This window comes from Pseudorca crassidens, chromosome 2 (genome assembly GCF_039906515.1).
Source record: "Pseudorca crassidens isolate mPseCra1 chromosome 2, mPseCra1.hap1, whole genome shotgun sequence".
NCBI classification, from domain to species: domain Eukaryota; kingdom Metazoa; phylum Chordata; class Mammalia; order Artiodactyla; family Delphinidae; genus Pseudorca; species Pseudorca crassidens.
Genome location: NC_090297.1, coordinates 81,198,086 through 81,224,695, shown reverse-complemented (window position 1 = coordinate 81,224,695; position 26,610 = coordinate 81,198,086). Strand labels below are relative to the sequence as shown.

Here is a 26,610-nt window from a genome sequence, read left to right as displayed (position 1 = left end):
GGGGCGCACAGCCGGGCCGAGGCGCGGCGAGTGGGGGCCGCCAACCAAACTTGCGGCGCGAGCGGGGCGGGCGCGCCCAGACCCCCGGGGCCTAAGTTCCCTGTGGTCGCTGCGACCCTCCTGCCGTGGGCGCTGGGGAAGAAACTCTTCCGCGGGACTTCCAGTGGAGTCCCGGGGAGGTGGAGGGACTAGGCAGCTTCGGGAGCGCTTCCTCGTAAATTCTGTGGGGGAATACTGACTCTTCACCCCCGCCCTCGAGGCCAGGAGTCTGTTCCTTCTGGGTGACCTGATGGGGCGAGACCGTCCGCGCCTCTTGCAAAGTTGGCGTCTTTATTTGGCCTCTGGGATTCTGCGCAAAGCCGTGTCTCCAGGCAGGTGATGGGCGAGCCAGGTGTGCTAGATGACGCCCAAGGATGCACTTGGGGAGCGTTTGTAGCCATCACTGAATCACCTTATGACTAGCGGGGCAAGCCTCAAATTAACCACAGCATTTCCGGTAGGTTGGATTGTGGTGTTGGTGTTTGCTTTAGAGTTGCTGTGATTTCTTTGTGGCTTCATTTTTGTCTTTTGGGCTACACAAATCAACTCAGCTGGCATTCTCTCACCGAAGAGTTAACCAAAACTTTTGGAATGGTTTCTTCACTTTCCTATCTGTTGTTGTTAGAGGTGATTTCAAAAAGTAGCATTTTCTTGCAAAGATTTCTTTGGGTTACAGTGTAGAATAACAGACTCCTTTTATTGCTGAAAGATATCCGGTGCTTCGTGAAGATCAAGAAAAGTTATCTGTTCATAGTTTTTACCTTTGTTCTGGGTTGAAATGTGTTAGCAGCTTTTTTTGTTTTGTTTTTGAAAAAAGTTTTATTAATAAACTTTCGGCTGTTTACCAGAAGCTCCTTTTCTATTCTAAAATGCTAGTGTTAATGTCTCTGAGAAATTTGTGTCAAAGAAATCTTAGAAAACTTATTGTAGTATAATATATTTTAAAAAGTGCACAATCTTGAGTATGCAGGTAAAGAATTTTTACTAAGTATACTATCACAGATCAAGAAACAGAACATTGCTAGGTTGAGGTTTATGTCTAGGAGTGGAACTCTTGGTTTATGAGGTATGTAAATGATAAAACTTTAGCATTAGATACAGTTGAACATTTTCCCAGTGTTCTACCAATTATCAGGGAATGGTATTCCATTTACCTCATATCCTTGCTAATGCTTGTCAGTTTTAAAAATTTTTGCTATTTTGGTAAAAGTGTAGTAATATATGTGTGGTCTTATTTACATTTTTCTGATGATTGTGGTTGGGTATCTTTTGTTGGCCATTTATATGTCGTCTTTTGTGAAGTGCCTGTTAAGTCTCACTATTATTTTTTTTAATTGGTCTGTAATTCTTTATTCCGGATATGAGTTCTGTGTGTGTGTGTGTGTGTGTGTGTGTGTGTATACACATCTGTCTTCCATGAGTCCTTTCTGGACTTAATCTTTTTCCACTCTGTATGTTGCCTTTTCACTCTTTTAATGGCCTTTTTTTGATGAATGGAAATTGTTATTTTTTTCTTTTTTTTTTGCGGTACGTGGGCCTCTCACTGTTGTGGCCTCTCCCGTTGCGGAGCACAGGCTCCAGACGCGCAGGCTCAGCGGCCATGGCTCACGGGCCCAGCCGCTCCGCGGCACGTGGGATCTTCCCCGACCGGGGCACGAACCCATGGCCCTGCATCGGCAGGCGGACTCTCAACCACTGCGCCACCAGGGAAGCCCGGAAATTGTTAATTGTAATGAAATATACTTAATCCTTCCCTTTATGATTACTGCTTTTTGTGCCCTTATTTAAGAAATCTTTGCCTAGCCTAAGAATATGGAGATATTTCCCCATGTTACTGTACAGAAGTTTTATTTTGTTTTACTTTTCGTATTTAAGATGTACAATTTACAGTAAATTCCAGATGGATTGTAGGGGTCCAGCTTCACTTTATACCATATGGGTATCTATTTGACCCAGCACCATTTACTGAATATACCATCGTTGCCCTTCTGCACTGTGTGACACTTTTTCATAAATCAGGTGACTGTATAAGTGTGGATCTGTTTCTGGACAGTATTCTGTTTCATTGGTCTATTTGTTATCCTTGCACCAATATCACTATCAACTGATGTAACTTTATAATAAGCTCTGATATCTGTTGTTCGTATATATATATATATATATTTTTTTGGCTATGCTGGGTGTTAGTTTCCTCACGCGGGCTCCTCGCTGTGGGCTTCTCTCTAGGTGCGGCGCGTGGGTTTAGTTGCCCTGTGGCCATGTGGGATCTTAGTTCCCCCATCAGGGATCGAACCCGCATCCCCTGCATCGGAAGGTGGATTCTTAACCACTGGACCACCAGGGAAGTCCCGATGGTTGTTCCTATTTTGTTCTTTAAGATTGTCTGGGCAGTTCTTGGTTCTTAGAGTTTCCACATAAATTTCAGAATCTTGTCCATTGCTACAAATTTTGGAAATAGAGAATTGACATCTTAACAATATTGAGTTTTCCAGTTTATGAACATGGTATATTTCTCCACTTATTTATGTCTTTTAAAATTTCTCTAATATTTTGTAGTTTTCTGTATAAAAGTCTTCCACATCTTTTTTTAAAATTATTTATTTTTGGCTGTGTTGGGTCTTCATTGCTGCACATGGGCTTTCACTAGTTGCTGTGAGCAGGGGCTACTCTACGTTGCGGTGTGCAGTCTTCTCATTGAGGTGGCTTCTCTTGTTGCGGAGCACAGGCTCTAGGCGTGCGGGCTCAGTAGTTGTGGCTCATGGGCTCTAGAGCGCAGGCTCAGTAGTTGTGCGCACGGGCTTAGTTGCTCCGCAGCATGAGTGATCTTCCCGGACCAGGGCTCGAACCCGTGTCCCCTGCGTTGGCAGGTGGATTCTTAAGCACTGTGCCACCAGGGAAGTCCCACATCTTTTCTTATTTATTCTTAGGTATTTGTTTTTTTAAATATTATTGTAAGTGATATTTTAAAACATTTGTGGCCAGTATATAGAAATACAGCTGATTTTGGGGGGTGGGGAGAGTGGCTCTGGGATTATTTTAAAACAAATCCCAGACGTCATTTCATCAATAAATCCTAAATCTTTAATGTCCCTTCAAGACCTAGTCCAAATTACACCTTGTATGCTCTAGTTTTCCAAGGTTTTAAAATCTCTTGTATGTTATCTCCAGTGTCTGGGACCAATTAAAGACTTATAGAGTGTTTAACATGGAGTGTAACTGTGTTAGGCTCTGGGGATATGAAGCTGATTAAGATGCTGCCCCTGCCTTTAAGAAGTTGAGAGTCTAAGAGGAGTTGTAGAAATTCAGAAGACCTTTATCCTCCACTAGGAGAAGTGCTGTGATGAAAATTGGTTTGGCTGCATGCAAAAGGGGCATTTAAATCCAAGTGTGGGGCACGTACTGTGCCTGGCTCCCAGTGTTCTGAGAGCTGCACGGAGGAATTGGGCTGTGGGTGAGGGCTGCTATTACCGCGCATACTTCTGCATTATTCCTTGGCTTTCAGCCGTGAGCCTCGCTCCACTCTTCTTGAGTCTGGAGTCTCTCCAAGTCGCTGTTTCCAGAGAATAAATTTATGAGAGGATGTGAATAGTGGAGGAGGGAAACTGGAGGTCCATGTACAGACTTTACCAGACTTTAAACCACTGACCTGCTCTTCAGCCCCATACTTCTTCCCCACTGACGATATCCCTCGAGACTCTCAAGGGCTGAGCCTTCTGGGGCTCTGTGAGCGAGGCACATCAGCCCGTTGACCATATTCCCTTGTGCAGGCCTGTAGGTTTAGTTTCCCATCCTCTACTCAGTTACTTATTCCTCAGTTACTTACGGCATCTATGAAACAAGAAAAAGTCTCTTTTCTTGTTTCATAGATGCCATATCTCTCTTACCTACCTGAGATTGTTAAAGGCAGTTTCTTTAAGCTTTCTTTTTCCTTGCATAGCTTGTTTCCTCCAAGTTACTTTTTTTCTGTTTGGTATAGTCTCAGCAGTAGAGGCCCTCTTCAGAGGTCTGATAATCCTCCTTGGTTGTTTGCTTGTGACTGAGGGACCAAATACGTCAGGTAGCAGTACTTTTTAAAAATTTAAGTGTGATTGCACACAGTAAAATATATAGATTTTAAGTGTATAGTTTGATGATTTTGCTGTGTGTACACCTGTGTAATGAACACAAGGTACAGAGCATTGTGAAACCCCTAGAAAATTCCTTCATATCCCTTCTATCTTCCCCACTCCTTGCCCAGAGGCAACCACTATTCTGATTTCTGTCTGCATAGATTAGCACCAGTATTTTCTAAAGTTGCCCAGGTGATTCCAGTGTGTGGTCAGGATTGAAATCATTGGTTTGGGTGGGCTGTTTGAGGCTCTCTCCAGTGTCTGTCTTTCCATTTGGCCTGGTCAGATTTCCCAGAGAGTATCCCAGTTTTCTGCTTGGAGGCCAGAGGTCTAGTTGCCGGTGGTCTGGGAACTCAGGAAAAGAGGGCTGGGTAATGAGCCATAGAGCATTTAATATGAAGGGACATACAATTTGCCTCTTTATGTTAGGATACCTTCATCCTCCACCATGTGTGATTTACTCTTTTTAGAGAATAAATCTCTAACCTGCTGCCTCATTGAGCTTGGGTCACTCAGCAACTCGGGAGAGGCATGGGCTCTAGGTTTCTAACTGTTCAAACAGCTTTCACCTGATCCTTTCTTTCTTTAGTCTCCCTTCCCCCTCTGTGTTCTGGCAGTTCCTGAACCCTTTGAGGATTCTGTAGCGCAAAGTGGGTTTGTTCTTCGTTGTCAGCACTGCTGTCTTATAATTTGTCTTTGACCAAATCAGTTATCACTCATCCATCTTTCCAGCTTCCAAAATTTTGTTGCTGTTGTTTCTTCCATTCTCTCAATGCTTATGGTTTGTGTCCTAAAAACAGAACAAAACAACAGCAACATTTTCTTTATCTTGTTTTAGTAGGGTTTCGTGAGAGAGCAAAATTAGATGTGTGGGTTCAGTCTGCAGTCTTAACGTGCAAGTCCCTCATCTGCTTTCCATTCATCATACAAAAATGTGCTGCCATCTGCCCACCACTGTTTTCTCCTCCCTGTGGGGTTGTAGCTGTTAAAATTTCTTTACTGTTATCTACATAGAATGTTAGGAGGGAGAGCACTTAAATGTTGGATCAAACTGTAATTTCTCTAGAAACCTCTAAATTCTTTTGAGAAGTTTACATTGTCCCAGAATCTTATAATCTCAGGATTGGAAATGATTTTAAAGATAAGCCAGCTTAGTGAGCTATTTGATACTTTCTGTAGTGGGAAACTTGCTATAAAGAGAGAAATGACTGGAGAAACAGAGTGGGCTGTGGATCTCTGCAGTGGGTCTGGAAATCAATATGTGCGTTAAACATTTAATATTGAAAGAACAAATAATAGATCTTGCATATTTGTAACATACAGGAATTATCAAAAAGTCGTGGTGGTTTTGTTATTTTAATCAATAATTCTTAAATCCAGCTACTGTCATGGGTGGGAGGTAATACTTAGAATTTTTTTTGTTTTTTGTTTTTAGCTGAGTTCTCTGAATACTTATTACAACGGGTCATCAGCAGTAATAGGGGTACGGGAGAGAGATAGGAGATGCATTTGCCCCTCAGGTAGATCTTGGGGGTCTGCCAGCCTGTGGGGGTTTCCTTCAGGCCCGCCTTCCACCAGATGCGCTTCAGGTCTCTCTTGAACTTGATTTGCTGCCGTTTCAGGCGTCCTTCCTTGACTTTCCGCAGTAGGTACTGGGTCCTCTTGACCAGCTTGCGGTACTTGCGATGATTCATCTTGTACTGGCAGATCTTGAGTGTGTTTTTGCACTGCATCTGGGGTGCATCCCAGACCTCCTTACCCCACTGCTCGACCCATTCCCCCACCTGGCTGGGTGGACACTCAGAGTTGGGCTGGAGACACAGTCCCTGGGACCCCAGCATCCAGTCTGGGCAGGAGGTAGCCAGCTCTCAAGGTCAGCCAGCTCTCCAGGTCAGCCAGCTCTCCAGGGGGCTGATGGATATATTCCTGCACAGCAGCATCTCCTCAAGCTCCAGATGGACCCGTCTGCCAGGGAGGGAGGCAGCACCACTTGGGCCTGTTGGTTGCGTGCTGTAGCGAGGCCTGCAGGCATGCCTGCCCAGCACCCCTGAGACAGGCCAGGACCCACTGCAGCCTACCCGGGAACAGCCCTGAGCAGCTGGGAAGTGAGGCGCACCAGGAACAAGGTCTGTGTGTGGCGGCGGCCCCAGGTGCTCAGTGGAGCCTCCGTGAGCCTCAGCTTCACCCCGAGGTGCCCACTGCGTGGGTGGTGTGGACTCTCAAGTCCCAGGTCCCCAGCCCAGCCGGCAGCAGCCGCCTCCGCTGTCCCTGGAGCCCGCGGCCTCATGCTGACCCTACCCAGACACTGCTGGGAGACTGACCATTCTGCTGCCCAGTATTTTTTGTTTTGAGAAAAAGATTATATTCCAGAAAAAATTGAAAAGTATTGCTAAAGTTGTAGAAATCTTATAGTTAACGTAAACTGGTAAATTAATTAGAACCACCCATTAAAGCCTCTCTGTTAAGCTCCTCTGATAACTTTGTTATGCTTTGCACTCCTTTTTTCTTTAAAACACTAAGTATGTTTCCAAATGCTCTTTGAGATAAGAGTTTTTTATCATAAAGTTCATGATGAAATGAAAATATTATTCTCAATATAATTTGTTTTTTCTTAGGCTAAATTTATAAAATTTTATGTGTTTAACTTTATATTGTGTCCATCCTTTTCTGTGTTACAGTATCCTTTTACATTTGAGATTTATGCTAGATAGTGGTGGGTTTTTTTGTTATTTTCTGTAATGCCCTTATTTAGCCCTTTGTTTCTCTTCAAATTAATTTTGGACAAGTTACATAAAATATAAAAGTCTGCTTATCACTGCACACAGTTTTATATGTTTGCATATAAAATTCAAGCTATCAATTAAAGATAACATTGGCAATTATTACTATCTGTTTTGGCGGTATGATAGTCCTTCCTCATTGGAAACATGTAGGTTAATTAATGTGTGTTTTGTGGCTAGAAGCTGTTGACTGTGGCCTCATATGTTTGCTCAGAAAGGGTCATCCAATTTCTCATAATTGTAAGTTGCCTGGCGTGTTTATTTGTTGCCATTCCCAGATGTTTATTACTGTCTCTGTACTTCATGAGAGCATTCCCTGCCTGTGCTGTTGGCAGTTTATTGTTTAAGTGGCCAGACAATGTGGGTTTAGTGCTTGTTAATTGTTCTTTGTACTAATCCAACTGCTCACAATTGTACTTTGAAAAATGTTCCCTAAAGCTGGTTAAACTGGCTATTATCTGGGTCTTCATTGTTGGTTTTGCTATTCATTGTCTTTTGGGTTCATGATTAGGGCTCTCTCCTTAAGGAACTACTAGCTCCTGTGTTCTTGGAAGGAACATTGATAGAGAGAGGAGCAGAATGGTTTTATTATGGATCATTGCTCTTTTTGTTTTTCATAAGAAAGTGTAAGCACTGATAGGGAAGTGAAGATGGGGATTTTGTCTTACCTTTGAATTGGTATTCAAATGATTAGTTGCTGTATTTGGCTTGATACAGATCTTTTGCTATGTTAAAAATGAATCCGGCATTCTCATAAATTATGCTAGTAAGTTTGTTAGAACAATGTTAACAGATACTGGATAGGAACTTCCCTGGTGGTCCAGAGGTTAAGACTCTATGCTCCCAGTGCAGGGGCCTGGGTTTGATCCCTGGTCAGGAAACTAGATCCCACATGCCACAACTAAAGATCCCGCACATGGCAATGAAGATCCTGCGTGCTGCAGCTAAGACCCGACGCAGCCAAATAAATAAATAAATATTAGAAAAAAAGATACTGGATAAAAGTTTCACTTGAATGAACCACTGTATAATATGATATTTGAATGAGGTACATAAGAGAAAGAAGAAAAATTTAATATCTTCAAGTATACCAGAATCAGGATAGTTTAGAAGACTGAGCCAGAATTTGCTGGTGAGGAGGTAGACCTTGAAGTAAATTGAGAACGAATCTTAGGGAATAATCTCATGAAAAGTGTAATGCCTTTAAACATTTAATTTAAAATACATGTAAGAGAGGAGCACAAAGACTCAACTTGGCTGCGTTTTTGAAAATGTGGAGAAGCTTCTTTTCTGCTGCTGGATGAACAAGGTTATAAATGTTGTCAAGCATTTAACACACGAGATCAGAAAACTGAGTCAGTAAATGATCTAGAAATTTAATGAAGTTATGAACATTGTCAGTAAGTCAGTAAGAACCACCAAAGGTAACACATATATAGCATCTCCTATGTGTCAAGCATAATGATAGGTACTGGGAAGACAACGGTGATCAATACTACATAGACAAAAATCTTTGCTTTCACAAAATTTATAAACCAGGGGAACACACAGTTGGTATAGTCTTGTTTCTTTACTTTTTTTTTTTCTGGCCATGCTGTGCAGCTTGTGGGATCTAAGTTCCCTGACCAGGGATTGAACCTGGCTCCGGCAGTGAAAGCACTGAGTCCTAACCACTGGACCACCAGGGACTACTGCAGACCAGGGTAGTTAAGTGATTAATTTGTCTTAAATCTTGAGGTTTTTTTTTTTTTTTGTTTAAATTGAAGTATAATTGATTTTCAATGTGTCAGTTTCAGGTGTACAGCGAAGTGATTCAGTTATGCTGAATCTATTCTTTTTCTTTATAGGTTATTACAAGATATTGAATATAGTCCCCTGTGCTCTACAGTAGGTCTTTATTGTTTATCTGTTTTATATACAGTAGTGTGTATCTGTTAATCCCAAACTCCTATTTATCACTCCCCCCACTTCCCTCTATGTCTGTAAGTCTGTTTCTGTTTTGTAAATAAGTTCATTTGTATCATTTTTTTGATTCCACATGTAAGTGATATTATATGATATTTGTCTTTCCTTGTCTGATTTTACTTCACTTATTATGATTATCTCTAGGTCCATCCATGTTGCTGCAAGTTATTTTATTCTTTTTTATGGCTAATATTCCTTTGTATGTGTGTATACCACATCTTTATCCATCCATTTGTTGATGGACATTTAGTTTGCTTCCATATCTTGGTTATTGTAAATAGTGCTGCTGTGAACATTGGGGTGCATGTATCTTTTCAAATTAGAGTTTTCGTCTTGTCTGAATATATGCCCAGAAGTGGGATTGCTGGATCATATGGTAATTTTTTTTTAAATTAAATTTTTATTTATTCATTTGGTTGTGCCGGGTCTTAGTTGCAGCTCGCTGGCTCCTTAGTTGTGGCTTGCCAGCTCCTTAGTTGTGGCATGCAAACTCTTATTTGTGGCATACATATGGGATTTAGTTCCCTGACCAGGGATGGAACCTGGGCCCTCTGCATAGGGAGCATGGAGTCTTAACCACTGTGCCACCACGGAAGTCCCTCATATGATAATTCTATTTCAGTTTTTTAAGGAACCTCCATACTGTTCTCCATAGTGGCTGTACCAATTTACATTCCCACCAACAGTATAGGAGTGTTCTCTTTTCTCCACACCCTCTCCAGCATGTTATTTGTAGACTTTTTGGTGATGGCCATTCTGACAGGTGTGAGGCTTTTTAAATAATTAGTATGGAAAAATGCTGAGTGAAGTAAGAGTTTTAAATTTTAATATTTGCTTTAAAAAATTTTGAGGTAAAGATTACGTATAGTGAAATGAACTTAACTCTACAATTGAATGAATTTTGTCGAATGTGTACTCCTGTGTTAATCTCTCCCTCCCCAGTAATCCCACATGGTTCCTTTAGTCAGTTCCTGTTCTGCTGTCTTTTACCACAGATTCGTTTTTCATGTTCTTGAACTTCACCTAATAGAATAGAATTAGTGTGTATTCTTTTCTGGCTGGCTTCTTTTGTTCAACATAATGTTTTGAAATTCATCCATGTTAATGCTCCTTTCAGTAGTTCTTTTTAACTGGTGTATAGTAATAACATTGTATGACAATAACAGTTTGTTTATCCCTTTTCCCATTAGGCTATTATGAAAGCTGTTATGAACACATAGCTATTAGTCTTCTTATAGACATACATTTTTGTTTCTCTTGGATAAATAACTAGTGGTGGACTTACTGGTTCATAGAGCGGATGTATGTTTAACTTTAGAAGACATTGCCAAACAGTTTTCCCAAGGGAATATATCATGTTACATTGCAACCAGCAGTCTGTGAAAGGTCTGCTTGAGTGACAAATCAGAATTGAGTTTCAGAAAGACTGTGCTGGTACAGTGGGGTATGAGACTTGAGATAGGGAACACACACAGTTAAGTAATACAATTGAAAATTGATGTATTCTTGTTCTAAGGAATTGATAGGGAGGGAGAGACTTACAGATTCTGGAGCCTGTGGTATGTGGGGTGAGGATAGGGCAGGGGTCAGGTGATCCCCATGCATCTGCCATAGGCTGTTGGATATTGGTGTGTCAGTCATTAACAGAGAGAATACAGTGGAGGAGTAGATTTTAGAGGGAAGAGGGAGAAGTAAATCTGTTATGTTTGTAAGTAGTAATAAAAGGAAGTAGATTAAATAACTGTGTATAGTGAGGAGAAGGCCCAGGATGGAATTGGAATTTTGGGGAACATTGACATATAAGAAATGAGCTGATGACGAGAAGTCTGCAAAGGAGCAGAAGGAGTGAGTAGCCACCACAGAAGGGAAACCAGGGAAGTGATTTAACAAACTGAAAGAACAGAACTTCGAAAAAGGAGGGAGGGGCTTGAATGTTGTTAATGTGAGTAAAAAATAAGTGTAGCCTTTCTGGAGGTTAACTTTTTTTTATTATTTGACCCAATAGTTGCACTTTGTGGAATAACTTCTAGAGAAACAGACAAATGTGGAAAGGTATCACACACACATACACAGAGTATTATATAGTTTTCTATTGCTGCTGTAACAAATTAGTACAAACTTAGTGGCTTAAAACAAAAATATAGTCTCTTACAGTTATGCAGGCCAGAAGTCTCAAATGTTTCACTGGGCTAAAGTCAAGGTATTGACCCAGCTGGTTCCTGGGGTAGAATCTATTTCCTTGCCTTTTCCAGTTGCATTCCTTGTATTCCTTGCATTGCATTCCTTGATCCCTTCCTCCATTTTCAAAGTCAACTACATAGCATCTTCCGATGGGCCCAAACCAGATAGTTCAGGATAATCTCCTCATCACAAAATCCTTCCCTTAATCACCTCTGCCAAGTCCCTTTTACAATTTAAGGTAACATTCACAGGTTCTGTGTTTTATGATGTGCTCTTTAGGAGGCCGTTAATTAGTCTACCACATAATACTAACAAGGACAGAAGATCAAAGTACATTGAATTAAATTCTCAAAAATGTATAGTATGATCTGATTTTTTTTGGCTGCACCAGGCAGGGCATGCGGGATCTTAATTCCCTGACCGGGGATTGAACCTGTGCCCCCTGCTGTGGAAGCATGGAGTCTTAACTGCTGGACCACCAGGAAAGTCCCCAAGTATGATCTAATTTTTGTGAACTTAAATACATATACTTGTATATTACCATATGTATAGAAATCTTAATATATACTGTACAGCTAACAGTGGCTGTCTTTGAGAGTGGGATTACAGAGTACTCAAACTTTTCCATTTTTTTCTGTGGTATTTCAATTCTTAACATGTATTTGCTAATCAGAAAAATAAAAAATAAATAACAGGAAAAGTACTGTATGGGTCACATGTTACAGAGAGGTCTGTAAGTAAGATAAGGACTATGAAGCATTTACTGGATTTAGCACAAAGAGGCTGTTGGTGAGTGACCTTGGTAAGTGTGGTTTTAGTAAAATGGTATGGTAGAAGCCACATTGCAGTGAAAAAGTGGGAGGTGAAGAAGGGAAGAATGAAAGCTAAAGCTATCTGTCCAGTTGCTTAGCTATGGGGGAGGGACGATACTGTGAGACAGGGGGTACTTAGTGGGATGTAAGGTCCAGCGAGAGCGCTAAATATGGCAGAGCAGCCTGTTTAAAAGTTGAGAGCAGAAACTGGGAAGAAGAGAGAGACCACCTGAGTTCCAGGATAATTCACAGAGCGTGAGGCCTGTCTTCTGACTTCAGACCCACTTACCTGTGGCAGGTGAGACTAGAGAGGTGTGGATATGGGCAGTAGTTAAGTTTATAACATTTTCGTTTTCTTTAATATTATCAGATTAAAAAAAAAAAACACAAACTCTTGTAGTCCTAAATGCTTCTTTGGCATTTTGTTAAAGTCCAAAGTTATTGTGTACCTGTGTTAATTTAGTCTTGCTAATGTACTCTCATTTTGTTGGTTTCTGATTATTGCTGTAGCCTCATAGTATATGAGTATATGAGGTTCAGGGAATGAGACCTTAGTTTTCTAGTGCAACGTTTTGCGGACTCCTCCCCCCCCTGTTATTATTGAAACTAATCATTGTATAAAAATCTGCTTATATGAGTTTATCAATTTTCTCTTGACTCTACAGTGTCACAACAGGAAAACATTAGAGGTACCATTCACTCCAACCTTTTATTAAGTTCCTGACAAGGAAACAAGGTTTAAAAAATTTAAATAACTTGTGAAGGCCTTACGCACCCTGTCAAAAGAACATGGTACTTTACCTTGCTGAGATGCTGAGGACCTTTCAAAAAATTATTATTTCATTGATACTATATTTCTGCCAGGATTTCCTGAGTTTTCATGTGTCCTTCTATCCAATTCCAATTAACATACATTTTCCACCTCTTAATTTCATCACTCTTCTTTCACCAGTATCAGTGTAATTAAATTAATTAAAATGACAATTTAAAATACAGTTTTTAAGGCCTTGCCATGATCTGTGCATTATTTACCTATTTGGAGAATTATGTTGAAGATTCCTATTGACATTTTAGGATTTTTCAGAACTGTGGCAGTTCATTTTGTTTGTTTGTTTGTTTTTGTTTTTGTTTTTGCAGTACGCGGGCCTCTCACTGTTGTGGCCTCTCCCGTTGCGGAGCACAGGCTCCGGACACGCAAGCTCAGCAGCCATGGCTCACGGGCCCAGCCGCTCCGCGGCATGTGGGATCTTCCCAGACCGGGGCACGAACCTGTGTCCCCTGTATCGGCAGGCGGGACTCTCAACCACTGCGCCACCAGGGAAGCCTGGCAGTTCATTTTTATTTCACACTGGGTATGGGTTGATGGTGCTTAACACACTTCTTGACACAGTGCTTGATGTATTATGTGTATTAAATAAAAAATTTGCATAATATGTGATATATTTTAAGAGGTACTTGTTCAGAATTTGTGCTTTTTTTGGACTAGATTAAGACCTAAGGAAACAGGTATTTTAGTACTCTTGCTGCTGCCAGGAAAAAAATTGTGTAGATATGCCTTTTTTTTTTTAAAAAATAATTTTGTCTTTGTAACAGTGGAAGGTTGACGTCAGGGGACAGGCTTATTAGCTCCTTATTCATGAACTTGAACACCTTGGCTATAGCAATTTTAGGTGCAGCTCAAATTATCAAATTTTTTAATAAATTTATTTATTTACTTATTTTTGGCTGTGTTGGGTCTTCGTTGCTGCATGGGGGCTTTCTTTAGTTGCGGCGAGCGGGGGCTACTCTTCTTTGTGGTGCGTGGGTTTCTCATTGCAGTGGCTTCTCCTGTGGTGGAGCACGGGCTATAGGCGTGTGGGCTTCAGTAGTTGTGGCTCTTGGGCTCAAGAGCTCAGGCTCAGTAGTTGTGGCGCACGGGCTTAGTTGCTCCACGGCATGTAGGATCTTCCTGGACCAGGGATCGAACTCGTGTCCCCTGCATTGGCAGTTAGATTCTTAACCACTGCGTCACCAGGGAAGTCCTTCATTTTCAAATATGATTTTCATCTCATTATTTTAGTTAATTGAATTGCTTAAGTAGGTAATCAGATTGGTTTCTGTCAGAATCCTTAGAGTCATGACATGTTCTGACGTTCTGTGTTTTTACTTTTGTGTTCTTCTGTTTTAGCTCACCTTCCTATCAATGATTTATACTTGTCAGGATGTTTTTGTTTTAGGGCTTAATGTTTAGTATCCTGGTTCCATCGTTTATTAGCTAATGGATTCTTGGGCAAGTTGTTTAACCTCTATAAACTTCAGTAAAATCTGTCTCAGGATTATTGTGAGGATTAAATAAGGTAATGAATGTAAGTGTTGTCGAAGTGCCTGGTACATAGGAAAACTTACAGTAGATGATGGTGGTAGCAGCAGCAATAGTATATCACTGTGTACAAAGTTTTCCTTTTCTTTCTTTTTTTTTTTAAAATTAAAGTGTAGTTTATTTACAATGTTGTGTTAGTTGCAAGTTTTCCTTTTCTGAAATTTTGTTCTAGAATTTTGTTCTAGGAAGGATCAGAGAGAGATGAATATATGCTGTATGCCTACAGAAAATAAATTAACTCAGAGAAATTTGTTGTATAGACATCTAAAGGAAGAAGACTTGTCAGCAGTGTTACCCTTATTTCCTGTTTTTTTCCCTTTCAGTGTAATTCCTGTTTGCTGTTTTTTCTGTTCCTGTTGAAGCCAGTGCTCTGTATCTTTCTCTTCTTCCATCTGACAACTGTTAACTTAAAAAGTGAAAGACAGGGCTTCCCTGGTGGCGCAGTGGTTGAGAGTGGTTGAGTGGCAGGCGGCACGGGTTCATGCCCCGGTCCAGGAGGATCCCACATGCCGCGGAGTGGCTAGGCCTGTGAACCATGGCCGCTGAGCCTGCGCGTCCAGAGCCTGTGCTCCGCAACGGGAGAGGCCACAACAGTGAGAGGCCTGTGTAACGGAAAAAAAAAAAAAAAAAAAAAAGTGAAAGACATAATTTGCAGTTCTTCTTTGAGGATATTTATAGACTGTATTTTAAAATCTGTACTCCATATTTATTGATAATACTCAAAACATGCAAGACACTGCTATTTATATAATAATGTTGTTTATTCCCATGTTTGCAGAGTTGGAATAACACTTCCTTATAACCTGCTTAAAAGATTGAAGATAGATATTACATTTGCCCCAAGCTTAAATCCTACTGGGACAACGTTGAGTATAAATAATTTTTTTTTTTTTTTTTGCTTTCTACATATTTATTCAGTTGTATACCAAGATTTTTATGGGTTCAAAATTTCCAACACCTTGAAGAATGTTGAAGTAATGGTGTGTACAGATAATTATTTTTTATATTTATATTGGCATAGACCATTTTGAAATTTGATCATATATTTTAGATATACTTCTAAGTTTGATACGTTTGCTATTTATTTTGGAAGCAAATAAGAAAAGATCTCTCTGGACCCATTTGGCATTACAAACACTTAGGCAAATAGCCACTAAAAAAGTATGATGCTGTAAGTTGGTGAGTTTTCTGGGCTTGTAATCTTGTGTAATCAGTCAGAGTTTTAGTTTAAATAATGGTACCAGAGATACAATTTCCTGTCACTCATCTACTGGCCAATTTCCCCATAAATTTATGGGTTCATATAAAATTCCTGTGAAACTTGAGATGCTCCTAATAATCTGTTTCAGACTAAGTATAAACAGTTAAAAAAAACATGATGTAGTTGTAAGAACTCAGATACCTATAGAATTATCCATCTGTTTTTTTCAGCCAACTTTTGTTGTTGAGTTTCTAGAATACACTGGGTTCTGTGCTAGGCATTAAGGAGGGCAAAGTAATACCTTCTCTTTGGTCAGAACAAAAAGAAGATGCTGTTTGAGGCTATAACTCTGCTCCCTTCTCAGTATTGCTCCTAACCTGCAATCCTGACCTTAGTAATGATTTGTTAATATGTTACTTAAGCATTGTTGCTTTCTCCCTTTTATTTCCTTCTTGTATATTTTTCAGATTAGAACATATGAAGTCTGTCATGATGAAGGACTCCAAAATTTGGAAAAATCAGAAGTATAAATAATTTAAAAAACCATAAAGTTGGGACTTCCCCGGCAGTCCGGTGGTTAAGACTCTGTGCTTCCACTGCAGGGGGCATGGGTTTGATCCCTGGTGGGGGAACCAAGATCCCACATGCTGCGTGGAAAACCCATGAAGTTAATGTCTTATATTCTGTTCTATTGTGGTAATTGCTGTTGGCAGCTTCTGTTGCTGTTTTTTTTTATAGTCCTTTTCTGGCTTTCCAGCCAGAGCAAACTATTAAAAGTCTATTTGGCATTTGTATGCCGGTGTTCATAGCAGCATTATTCACAGCCAAAAGTTGGAAACAACCCAAAATGTCCATCAACAGATGAATGGATAAACATCAGATGAGTAGAGTTCTTCCTTCCTTCTTTTTTTCCTTTCTGTCTTCCAGCCTTAAATATACCAAGTTTTTCATGGGCTCAGAGTTTCTAGCACCTTGAAGAATGTGAGAAGTATATGTATATAATAGAATCTTATTTAGCCTTAAAAAGGAGTGAAGTTCTGATACATGGTGCAGTGTGGATGAACATTGAAAACATTATGCTGAATGAAATAAGCCATGACACAAAAAGACAAATATTGTATGTATGATTCTACTTATAAATCTAGAATAGGTAAGTTCATAAAAATCAGAAAGTAGTTTAGAGGTTACCTGAGGCTGTGGAGAAAGGAATGGATACAAAGTTTCTGTTTGGGGTGATGAAAATGTTTTGGAAATAGACAGTGGTGATGGTTGTACATCACTGTGAATGTAATTAATTCCAACGAATTGTACACTTAAAAATTGTTACAATGGCATGTTTTTATGTTCTATATATTTTACCCCAATTAGGAAACAGGCTGTTTGGAACCTGCAAGAGGCTTGTGGCTAGTTCACAGTTTTACTTCTAAGTGAGGCTGAGGTCTTGCTCATTCATGCTTCCCTTGTTCATGCTCCATTGTTTATGAAAAAAAAAGACCAGCACTGATTGAGTGGTGTTTCTGGATGATTCATTTTTCTTCATGATTTTCTTTTTTCTTTCCTTTTTTCCATAAATATGGATCACTTATAAGGAAAATATCCATAAATAAGACTTATTTTAAGAACAAAATCAGGGGACTTCCCTGGTGGCACAGTGGTTAAGGATCCTCCTGCCAGTGCAGGGGACACAGATTCGATCCGTTGTCTGGGAAGATCCCACATGGTGTGGAGCAGCTAAGCCCGTGCGCCACAACTACTGAGCCTGCGCTCCAGAGCCCGTGAACCACAACTACTGAAGCCTGCGCGCCTAGAGCCTGTGCTCCGCCACAAGAGAAGCCACTGCAATGAGAAGCACGTGCACTGCTACGAAGAGTAGCCCTTGCTTGCCACAACTAGAGAAAGCCTGCATGCAGCAGCGAAGACCCAATGCAGCCAATAAATGAATGAATGAATGAATGAATAAATAAAAACAAAATCAAGTCAGAAAATACTTATCTTCTTTGGCTCACTATATAGTATTCTTTTCTTTCTCTTATCCTTTATCTCTTCTTGATCATCTTTCACTTTTTTTGCATGTATGTATCATTCCTTAATTTTACAGTTTTTAATATAACCAAATTGGAGATAATTGGAAAAAGAAGGGATTCTTCCCATCCCCAAATTCACTACTATAACACTGAGTTTCTTGGTTTTTAATTTTAATGTATTTTTTCTATTCTCTTCTTGCTTATATCTTTGTTCTAATAAGAATTTATATATAATTTGAGTTTTTTTCATTTTTTGCTGCATTAGCCTTCTGCATGTGGTCTGCCTTATTATCTTCCTAACCATCTTTTTAAAACAAAGTTACAACTTCCAGTTTCTAGTCCAACATGGAAGTTGCCACTTCCTGTTAACAACAGGTAAAAAAGCTGAACAAACTGAAAAACAACAGTTCTTAGATTCAGCAGGGAGGTGAGGTCACAGGACAAAGCACCGCCCCCTGAATTGGAAAGACAGTCGGCAGATACAGAGAATTACAACTTAGTGGAGAGAAACCTGTGAGTTGAAACCGCTGTGGGAACCAGTGGTAGGGAAGGGAAACCTGAACTACTGATGAATTGCTGCAGGCTCAGTGTGGACAAGTCAGAAATAAAAACTCCAGGGGGACCCAGTCATTGGGTGCCCGCACACTTCTGTGAATTTTGCCTCCAGGAACTTGGCCACGTTCTCATAATGAATATCAGAGAAAAATCCCCTCTTGCGTCCAGCTGCGGGAAGGAAAAGGAAGTATTTTGAAATACTCCAGAGTATTCTGTTCTTAACAAGGTCTGCCCTTAGGAGAAACTACTTAACCAGAGCCTCACCTGCTGGGGTTTGATCAGAGCCTAACTGACCTGGGGGAAATAAGCAATTCTGGCCTAGTATAGGCATTTTGTGCCACAGAAGGGGAGTGGAGTGATGGGAGAGGCCGATGACTGAGAAGCACATGTAAAGTTCAGAGTTTAGAGATACAGGCTCACTGAAAGACTAAGATCTAATCATAGGACTATAAAATGCTTCCCTGCCCTCCACACCTTACTACCACATTATTAAAGGCCTATTTACAGTAGTTCCTTTACACAGTACATCATAACTATCAAAAAAAAATTACAAGACATACTCAAAGACAAAAAACAGTTTGAAGAGAGAGTGCAAGCATCAGAACCAGACAGAGATATGGTAGGGACGTTGGAATTATCGGACAAAAGAAGAATTTTATTTATTTATTTTTTGCGGTATGCGGGCCTCTCACTGTTGTGGCCTCTTCCCTTGCGGAGCACAGGCTCCGGACACGCAAGCTCAGTGGCCATGGCTCACGGGCCCAGCCGCTCCGCGGCATGTGGGATCTTCCTGGACCGGGGCACGACCCCATGTCCCTTGCATCGGCAGGCAGACTCTCAACCACTGTGCCACCAGGGAAGCCCCAAAAGAAGAATTTAAAGCAATTATGATTAAGATGCTAAGGGCTCTAATGGATAAAATAGGTAGCTGACAAGAACAGATGGGCAATGTTAGCAGAGGGTGGAAATTCTAAGAAAGAACCAAAAAGAAATGCTAGAGATCAAAAACGTTGTAACAGAAATGAAGAATGACTTTGGCTGGGCTTATTAGTAGACTGGATATGCCTCAGGAAAGAATCTCTGAGCTTAAGAATAGCTAGATAGAAACCACCAAAACTGAAAGGCAAAGAGGAAAAAAGACTGAAAAAACAGAACAGAATATCCAAAAACTGTGGGACAACTACAAAAGGTGTAATACATGAGTAATGGGAATTCCCGAAGGAGAAGAAAGAAAAGAACAGAAGAAATAGTTGAAATATTAATGACTGAGAATTGCCCCAAATTAATGTCAGATACCAAATCATAGATCCAGGAAGCTCAGAGAGAACCAAGCAGAGTAAGTGCCCAAAAGACTGCACCTAAGCACACCATTTTCAAACTACAGAAAATCAAAGATTAAAAAAAAAATCCTGAAAGAAGCCAGAGGGGAAAAACACCTTACCTATAGAGAAGCAATTATAAGAGTTACACCCAACTTCTCAGAAGCCATGTGAGCAAGCAGAGAGTAGAGTGAAATACTTAAAGTGCTGAGAAGAGGAAAAAACACCAGCCTAGAAATCTGTGCCTTGCAGTATTATCCTTCAAAAGTGAGGGAGAAATAAAGACTTTCTCAGTCAAACAAAAATTAAGAGAATTTGTTGCCAGTAGACCTGCCTTGCAAGAAAAGTTAAAATAAATTCTTTAGAGAGAAGGGTTGTAATATAGGTCAGAAACTCATACCTTACTTCCTTACATAAAGTAAGGAAGAGTAAGGAAATGGGAAAAAGGAATAAGTGATGGTAAAATAAGAACTTTAGTGTTTTTGTTCTCATTGATCTAATAGATAAGTTTGTTCAAGATAGTAATGTCAACTGTGATTTCATTATGTATACTTATGTATATATGTGTGCTATGCATAAGTTCAATGAATAACACCAGTGAAACAAGGGCACAGGGGGGAGGATATATGATTATTTTGTTACTATAAGGTACTTACACTACCCATGAAGTGGTGTAGTGTTATTTGAAAGTGGAATTGGATTACCTGTAATTGTATATTGCAGACTCTAAGGCAACCACTAGGAAAAGTGTAAAAAAAAGAAAAAGTATAACCAATATATAAGAAAGGAGAGAAAATAGAATCATGTAAAATCTCTTAAAACCATGGAAGGCAGAAAAAGAGTGGAAGACAAAAATAGGAACAAAGAACAAGGAAGGGCAACAAATAGGTAACAGTAACAAATTTGGTAGATGTTAGTCCAACTATGTCAGTAGTCACTTTGAACATCAGTGGTCTAAATGCACAAATTAAAAGACAAAGACTGGTAGAGTGGATCAAAAAACAAGATTCAACTATGTTGTCTACAGGAAATCCCCTTAAAATATAAAGACACATATAGATAGGGGATTAAGAGGTACAGACTACTATGTGTACAGTAAATAAGCTACAGGCATATATTATACAGCACAGTGGATGACTACAGCCAATATTTTATAATAACTAAGTGGAGTATAACCTTTAAAAATTGTGAATCACTGTTGTATACCTGGAACTCATATAATATTGTAAATCAACTATACCTCAATTAAAAAAACATAGATTAAAAGGAAATGGATGGAGTGGGCTTCCCTGGTGGCACAGTGGTTAAGAATCTGCCTGCCAATGCACGGGACACAGGTTCGAGCCCTGGTCCGGGAAGATCCCACATGCTGTGGAGCAACTAAGTCTGTGCACCACAACTACTGAGCCTGCACTCTAGAACCCGTGAGCCACAGCTACTGAAGCCTGCGCACCTAGAGCCCGTGCTCCGCAACAAGAGAAGCCACCGCAATGAGAAGCCCGTGCACCACAACGAAGAGTAGTCCCCACTCACTGCAACTAGAGAAAGCCCGCGCCTGGCAACGAAGACCCAACGCCAAAAAAAAAAAAAAAAAAAAAAGTAAATGGATGGAGAAATATATAAAAGGTACAACATTGCTAACACTAATTAAAGCAGGAATAGCTATATTAATTTCAAACAGCAGATTTCAGACCAAGGAATATTTTCAGGGATAAAGAGCGAGGGGAATTACATAATGATAGAGGGATCAGTTCATTAAGAAGACATACCAATCCTTAATATGTATGCACCTAAAACAGGGTATCAGACTATGTGAGGCAGAAACTGATAGAATGCAGGGAGAAGTAGATGAATCCATTATCACAGCTGGAGACTTTAATACCCCTCTATCAGAAATGGACACATTCAGCAGACGGTGAGGACACAATTGAACTCAATAGCACCATCAAATCAACTAACTAGAATGGACATCTTATACTACTTCATCCAACAACAGAGTGCATAGTCTACTGAAGGTCACATGGAACATTCATCAAGACAGACTACATTCTACATTCTAGATCATAAAACCAATTTTTTTCTTTATTGTTTTTTTGGCTGCGTCGGGTCTTTGTTGCTGCGTGTGGGCTTCCTCTAGTTGTGGCAAGCGGGGGCTACTCTTTGTTGTGGTGCGTGAGCTTCTTAATGCGGTGGCTTCTCCTGTTGCTGAGCACGGGCTCTAGGTGTGCGGGCTTCAGTAGTTGCAGCATGCAGGCTCAGTAGTTGCAGCACGTGGGCCCTAGAGTGCAGGTTTCAGTAGTTGTGGTGCGTGGGCTCAGTAGCGGTGCGCAGGCTCTAGGGTGCATGGGCTTCAGTAGTTGTGGTGTGCAGGCTTAGTAGTTGTGGCTCACAGGCTCTAGAGTGCAGGCTCAGTAGTTGTGGCGCACGGGCTTAGTTGCTCTGTGGCATGTGGGATCTTCCTGGACCAGGGTTCGAACCCGTGTCCCCTACATTGGCAGGCGAATTCTTAACCACTGTGTCGCCAGGGAAGTCCCCAATTTCTTAAAAGACATGATCTGCCCAAACTCACACAAGAATAGACAATTTCTTTTTTATTATTATTTATCATTTTTTACTTTTTTGGCCGTGCCACGCGGCATGCGGGATCTTAGTTTAGTTCTCTGACCAGGGATTGAACCCGTGCCCCTTGCAGTGGAAGCATGGAGTCTTAACCACTGGACTGCCATGGAAGTCCCAAGAATAGACAATTTCTATTAAAGAAATTGAATCGATAATTAATAACTTTCCAGAACAGAAAGCACTAGGCCCAGACAGGTTCACTGGTGAATTCTACCAAACTCAGTATTTTAAGAAGGTCAGCTCTTCCCAACTTGATCTGTAGATTCAGTGCAATCCCAATCAAAATCCCAGCAAATTATCTTGTTGATATTGACAGACTGATTCTAAAATTTATAGGGAGAGGCAAAAGATCCAGAATAGTCAACACTGCTGAAGGAGAAGAAGAAAGCTGGAAGACTAACACTACTCAACTTCAAGATATACTATAAAGCTACAGTAATCAAGACAGTATGGTGGAGGGGGGAGGGATAAATTGGGAGATTGGGATTGACATATACACTCTACTATATATAAAATAGATAACTAATAAGGACCTACCGTATAGCACAGGGAACTCTACTCAGTACTCTGTAGTGACCTTATATGGGTAAAGAATCTAAAAAAGAGTGGATATATGTATGTGTATAACTGATTCACTTTGCTCTACAGCAGAAACTGACACATATTATAAATCAACTATACTCCAATAAAAATTTTAAAAATTTGTTTTTTCTAAAGGGAGAAAGGAAGGAGGTGATGAGGTCATACAGACAAACTCTAAATGATGACTGGGGGGAGAAAAAAAAGACAGTATGATGGATAAACAACAAGGTCCTACTGTATAGCCCAGGAAACTATATTCAATATCCTGTGATAAACCATAATGGAAAAGAATATGAAAAAGAGTGTATATCTGTATGTATGATTGAATCATTTTGCTGTATAGGAGAAATTAACACAACATTGTAAATCATTTATACTTCAATTAAAAAAAAGTATGATATTGATTAAAGAATAGATATATAGCTCAATGGAATGAAATAGAGAGCCCAGAAGTAGTCACACATAAATATAGTCAATAGTCAACGATTTTTGACAAGGGAACAAAGGCAATACAATGGGAAAAGATAGTCATTTCAACAAAAGGTGTTGGAGCACCTAGGCATCCACATGCAAAAAATAAATAAACAAATAAAAAAGACTTAGGTACAGACCTTACATCCTTCACAAAAATTAATTCGAAACGGATCACAGACTTAAATGTAAAAGGCAAAACTATAAAACTCCTAGAGGATAATATGGTAGAAAATAGGTCACCCAAGTAGGTGACCTTGGGTTTGGTGACTTTTTAGATGCAACACCAAAGGCACAATCCATGAAAAAAAGAATTCATACCTGAATTTCATTAAAATTAAAAATTTCTGCTTGTGAAAGACACTGTAAAGAGAATGAAAAGGCAAGACACAGACTGGGAGAAAATATTTTCTAAAGACATATCCGATAGTGAAACCACACTCCTACTCAGATGGGACTCAAACCTAGCCAAAACTCAAATTGGAACTTGAACCCATGGGCTGGCACTCGAACCCACTGTCTTTTAATTAAAACTGCTCACCTGGTGTCAGGACTTTCTGAAGCTCAGGTTCTTTTGTCTCTATGCAGAGAGAATTTGGCGAGAGGCAAAGTGATAGTAGAGTGAGTTTATTAGCACAGGACGCTTTTGCAAGCAAGGGAGTGCAGTCTGGAGAACAAAGAGGCCTACGTTTTTATAGTCAAAGAAAAAGTGGGGAGGGGAGAAGACCACCTTCTTCCTTATTCTTGGGTAAGGAATTACATCAAGGCTTATATCATTAGTTCCTCCTTTGACCCTATATGGTCTAACCAACACAGTCATGGCGCTATTTAAATCATATGTATATTAGCAGAAGGGTAGTAACATATACTAAAATATGGTAATTCATCTCAGGTTTCATTATAATGTCCCCTTTCACCTATATTCTTGTCCTGGCTACATGCAGAGATGCTACTCTTCAAGGACCATTAACTCTGACTTCATGTAACGAGATTTAGACCCCTTATCTATTGTGTTTTGTTTTAACCATCAGGATTTGTGGCTTGAATGTGCCTGGTCTTCTTTCAAGGTAGTGTAGATTGTTGCTAGGTTACTGGATTCTTGAGTGGTCATTAGCTTACATGAGTCTCCCAAAACTCCCTTAAAATTCCCTGTCTTTAATCCCCTAGTGGGATTTTTATTTTTAAAAATTTATTTATTTATTTATTTTTGGATGCACTGGGTCTTCGTTGTTGGCTCTTCGTTGCTGTGCGCAGGCTTTCTCTAGTTGCGGCGAGTGGGGGCTACTCTTCGTTGAGGTGCGTGGGCTTCTCATTGCGGTGGCTTCTCTTGTTCTGGAGCACAGGCTCTAGATGTGCAGGCTTCATTAGTTGTGGCACGTGGGCTCTAGAGCACAGGCTCAGCAGTTGTGGCCCACGGGCTTAGTTGCTCTGTGGCATGTGGGATCTTCCCCGACCAGGGCTCGAACCCGTGTACCCTGCACTGGCAGGCAGATTCTCAACCACTGCGCCACCAGGGAAGCCCCGCCTAGCAGGATTTTTAAATGAGCTATTTAATTATCCTACTTTATCCCTATCACTAATGGACTGTTACCCCAAATATTCAGAGGATTCTTAAAACTCAACAATAAGAATACAACACGATTAAAAAAAGGACCAAAGACCTTATCAGACACCTCACCATATGTACAGATGGCAAAAAGCATATGAAAAAAAAAACACATATGAAAAGATGCTCCACATCATATGTCATCTGGGAAATGCAAATTAAAACAGCTATAAAATATTACCATATTCCTATTGGACTAGCCAAAAATCTAGAACACTGACAACATCAAATGCTGTCAAGGATATGGAGCAACAGGAACTCTCATTCATTAATTGTGGGAATGCAAAATGGTACAGCCACTTTGGAATACAGTTTGTCCAGTTTTTACAAAACTTAAACATTCTCTTACCACACAATCCAGAAGTTATGCTCCTTAGTGTTTACCCAAAGGATTTGAAAAGTTGAAAAATGTCCACACAAAACCTGCACGCAGATGTTTATAGCACCTTTATTCATAATTGCTAAAACTTGCAAAGAACCAAGATACCCTTAGTAGGTGAATGGATAAGTAAACTGTGGTACATCCAGACAATGGAATATTATTCAGCATTAAAAAGAAATGAGCTATCAAGCCATGCAAAGACATGGAGGAAACTTAAATACCTATTACTGAGTAAAAGAAGCCAGTCTGAAAAGGCTACACACAGTAGGAGTCCAACTATATGACATTCTAGAAAAGGCAAAACTATGGAGACAGTAAAAGGATCAGAGGTTGCCAGGCATTGGGAGGAGGGATGAGATGAAGAGGCAGAGCACAGAGGACTTTTAGGGCAGTGCAACCACTCTGTATAATACAGTTGGACTTCTTTATCCTTGGATTTCTCATTCATGGATTTGGCCAACTACAGATCAAAAATATTCGAAAAAAATTCCAGGAAGTTCCAAAAAGCAAAACTCGAATTTGCCTCAGCTCAGCAACTGTTTACATAGAATTTACATTGTATTAGGTATTATAAATAATGTAAAGATGGTAAAGTATACGGGAGGATATGTGTAGGTTATATCCAAATAGTATGCCATTTTATATAAGGGAATTGAGCATCCACGGATTTTGGTTTCCATGCGGGGTTCCTGGAACCAATTCACTGTGGATACCGAACGTTATCTTTATGCATTTGTCCAAACCCATAGAGTGTACAACACCAAGAGTGTACCCTAATGTAAATGATGAGAATGACAAGAATGGGAATAATGGAGTGGGAGGAATACAGATCAGCTAGGATCTTCTGTCTGTGTGACCAAAGCCATTCAAAAATACCTTTGAACTCTTTACTTCTCCCCAAAGCTGCAGAATTAGTTGCCCCTCTTACTTGTTTCTGTGTTATCTTATATATACTTTTCTGTGGCCTTTGTCACATTGTGTTATAGTTGTTTCCATGTTTGTCTCCTCACACTCCATGGATGGTGCTACTTGAGGACAGGGCAAGACAGGACCCATATGTCATATTCCTCTCCCCCTCAGTGCCTAGCCCTATACCTATGCTTAGTAAATATTTGTTGAGTGAAATTGATAGGGTTTTTGTGGAGGTAAAGAAGTTAGAAGGAATATTAAATTCCTGAAGCTGAGATAGCCAGGTTTTTGAGTCATTGTTAACTTGTATAGAACACCCTGTTTCTTCTGAAGAGTAGTCACAGTAAGCTTCTGAACTACTGTTACTTTGGCTGTAGGAGTTTGGCACTGATTTTGAAGTCTTGGCATTTGTCTTCTATTTTGTTATTGTTCTCTGGGGCTTGGGTTAGGAGAAAATGTTTTCTGTAGAAGATTTTGATTTCAGACTCCTTCTGGGCGTATTAACTGAAGGTAAATTTTTTCTTTTCATTTTTCAAAATATGAAAGAATTATAAAAGACCCAAAGGGGCCTTTCAGTTGAGGATTTTGCTGATGGTGTCACAGGAGGCAGTTCTTAGCTACATCCTAATGGAGTATTTTTATTTATAGATTTTGGAGACACAGTATATTACCACAGAGGGTAATATACCTAATTTTA

The 26,610-nt window shown here is 40.1% G+C and overlaps 1 protein-coding gene, 1 long non-coding RNA gene and 1 pseudogene across 9 annotated transcripts in view; 2 read left to right on the top strand and 1 right to left on the bottom strand.

The window, feature by feature from the left end:
- Positions 1 to 26,610, top strand: part of EVI5 (ecotropic viral integration site 5) — a 214,386-nt gene that overhangs the window by 448 nt on the left and 187,328 nt on the right. The window lies entirely within an intron of this gene.
- LOC137210942 (uncharacterized) lies at positions 74 to 16,240 on the top strand. The gene is made up of 2 exons (XR_010936813.1): positions 74 to 500; positions 15,919 to 16,240. It is a non-coding gene; the product is annotated as an uncharacterized lncRNA (long non-coding RNA).
- Positions 5,555 to 6,435, bottom strand: LOC137212563 (small ribosomal subunit protein mS38 pseudogene; annotated as a pseudogene).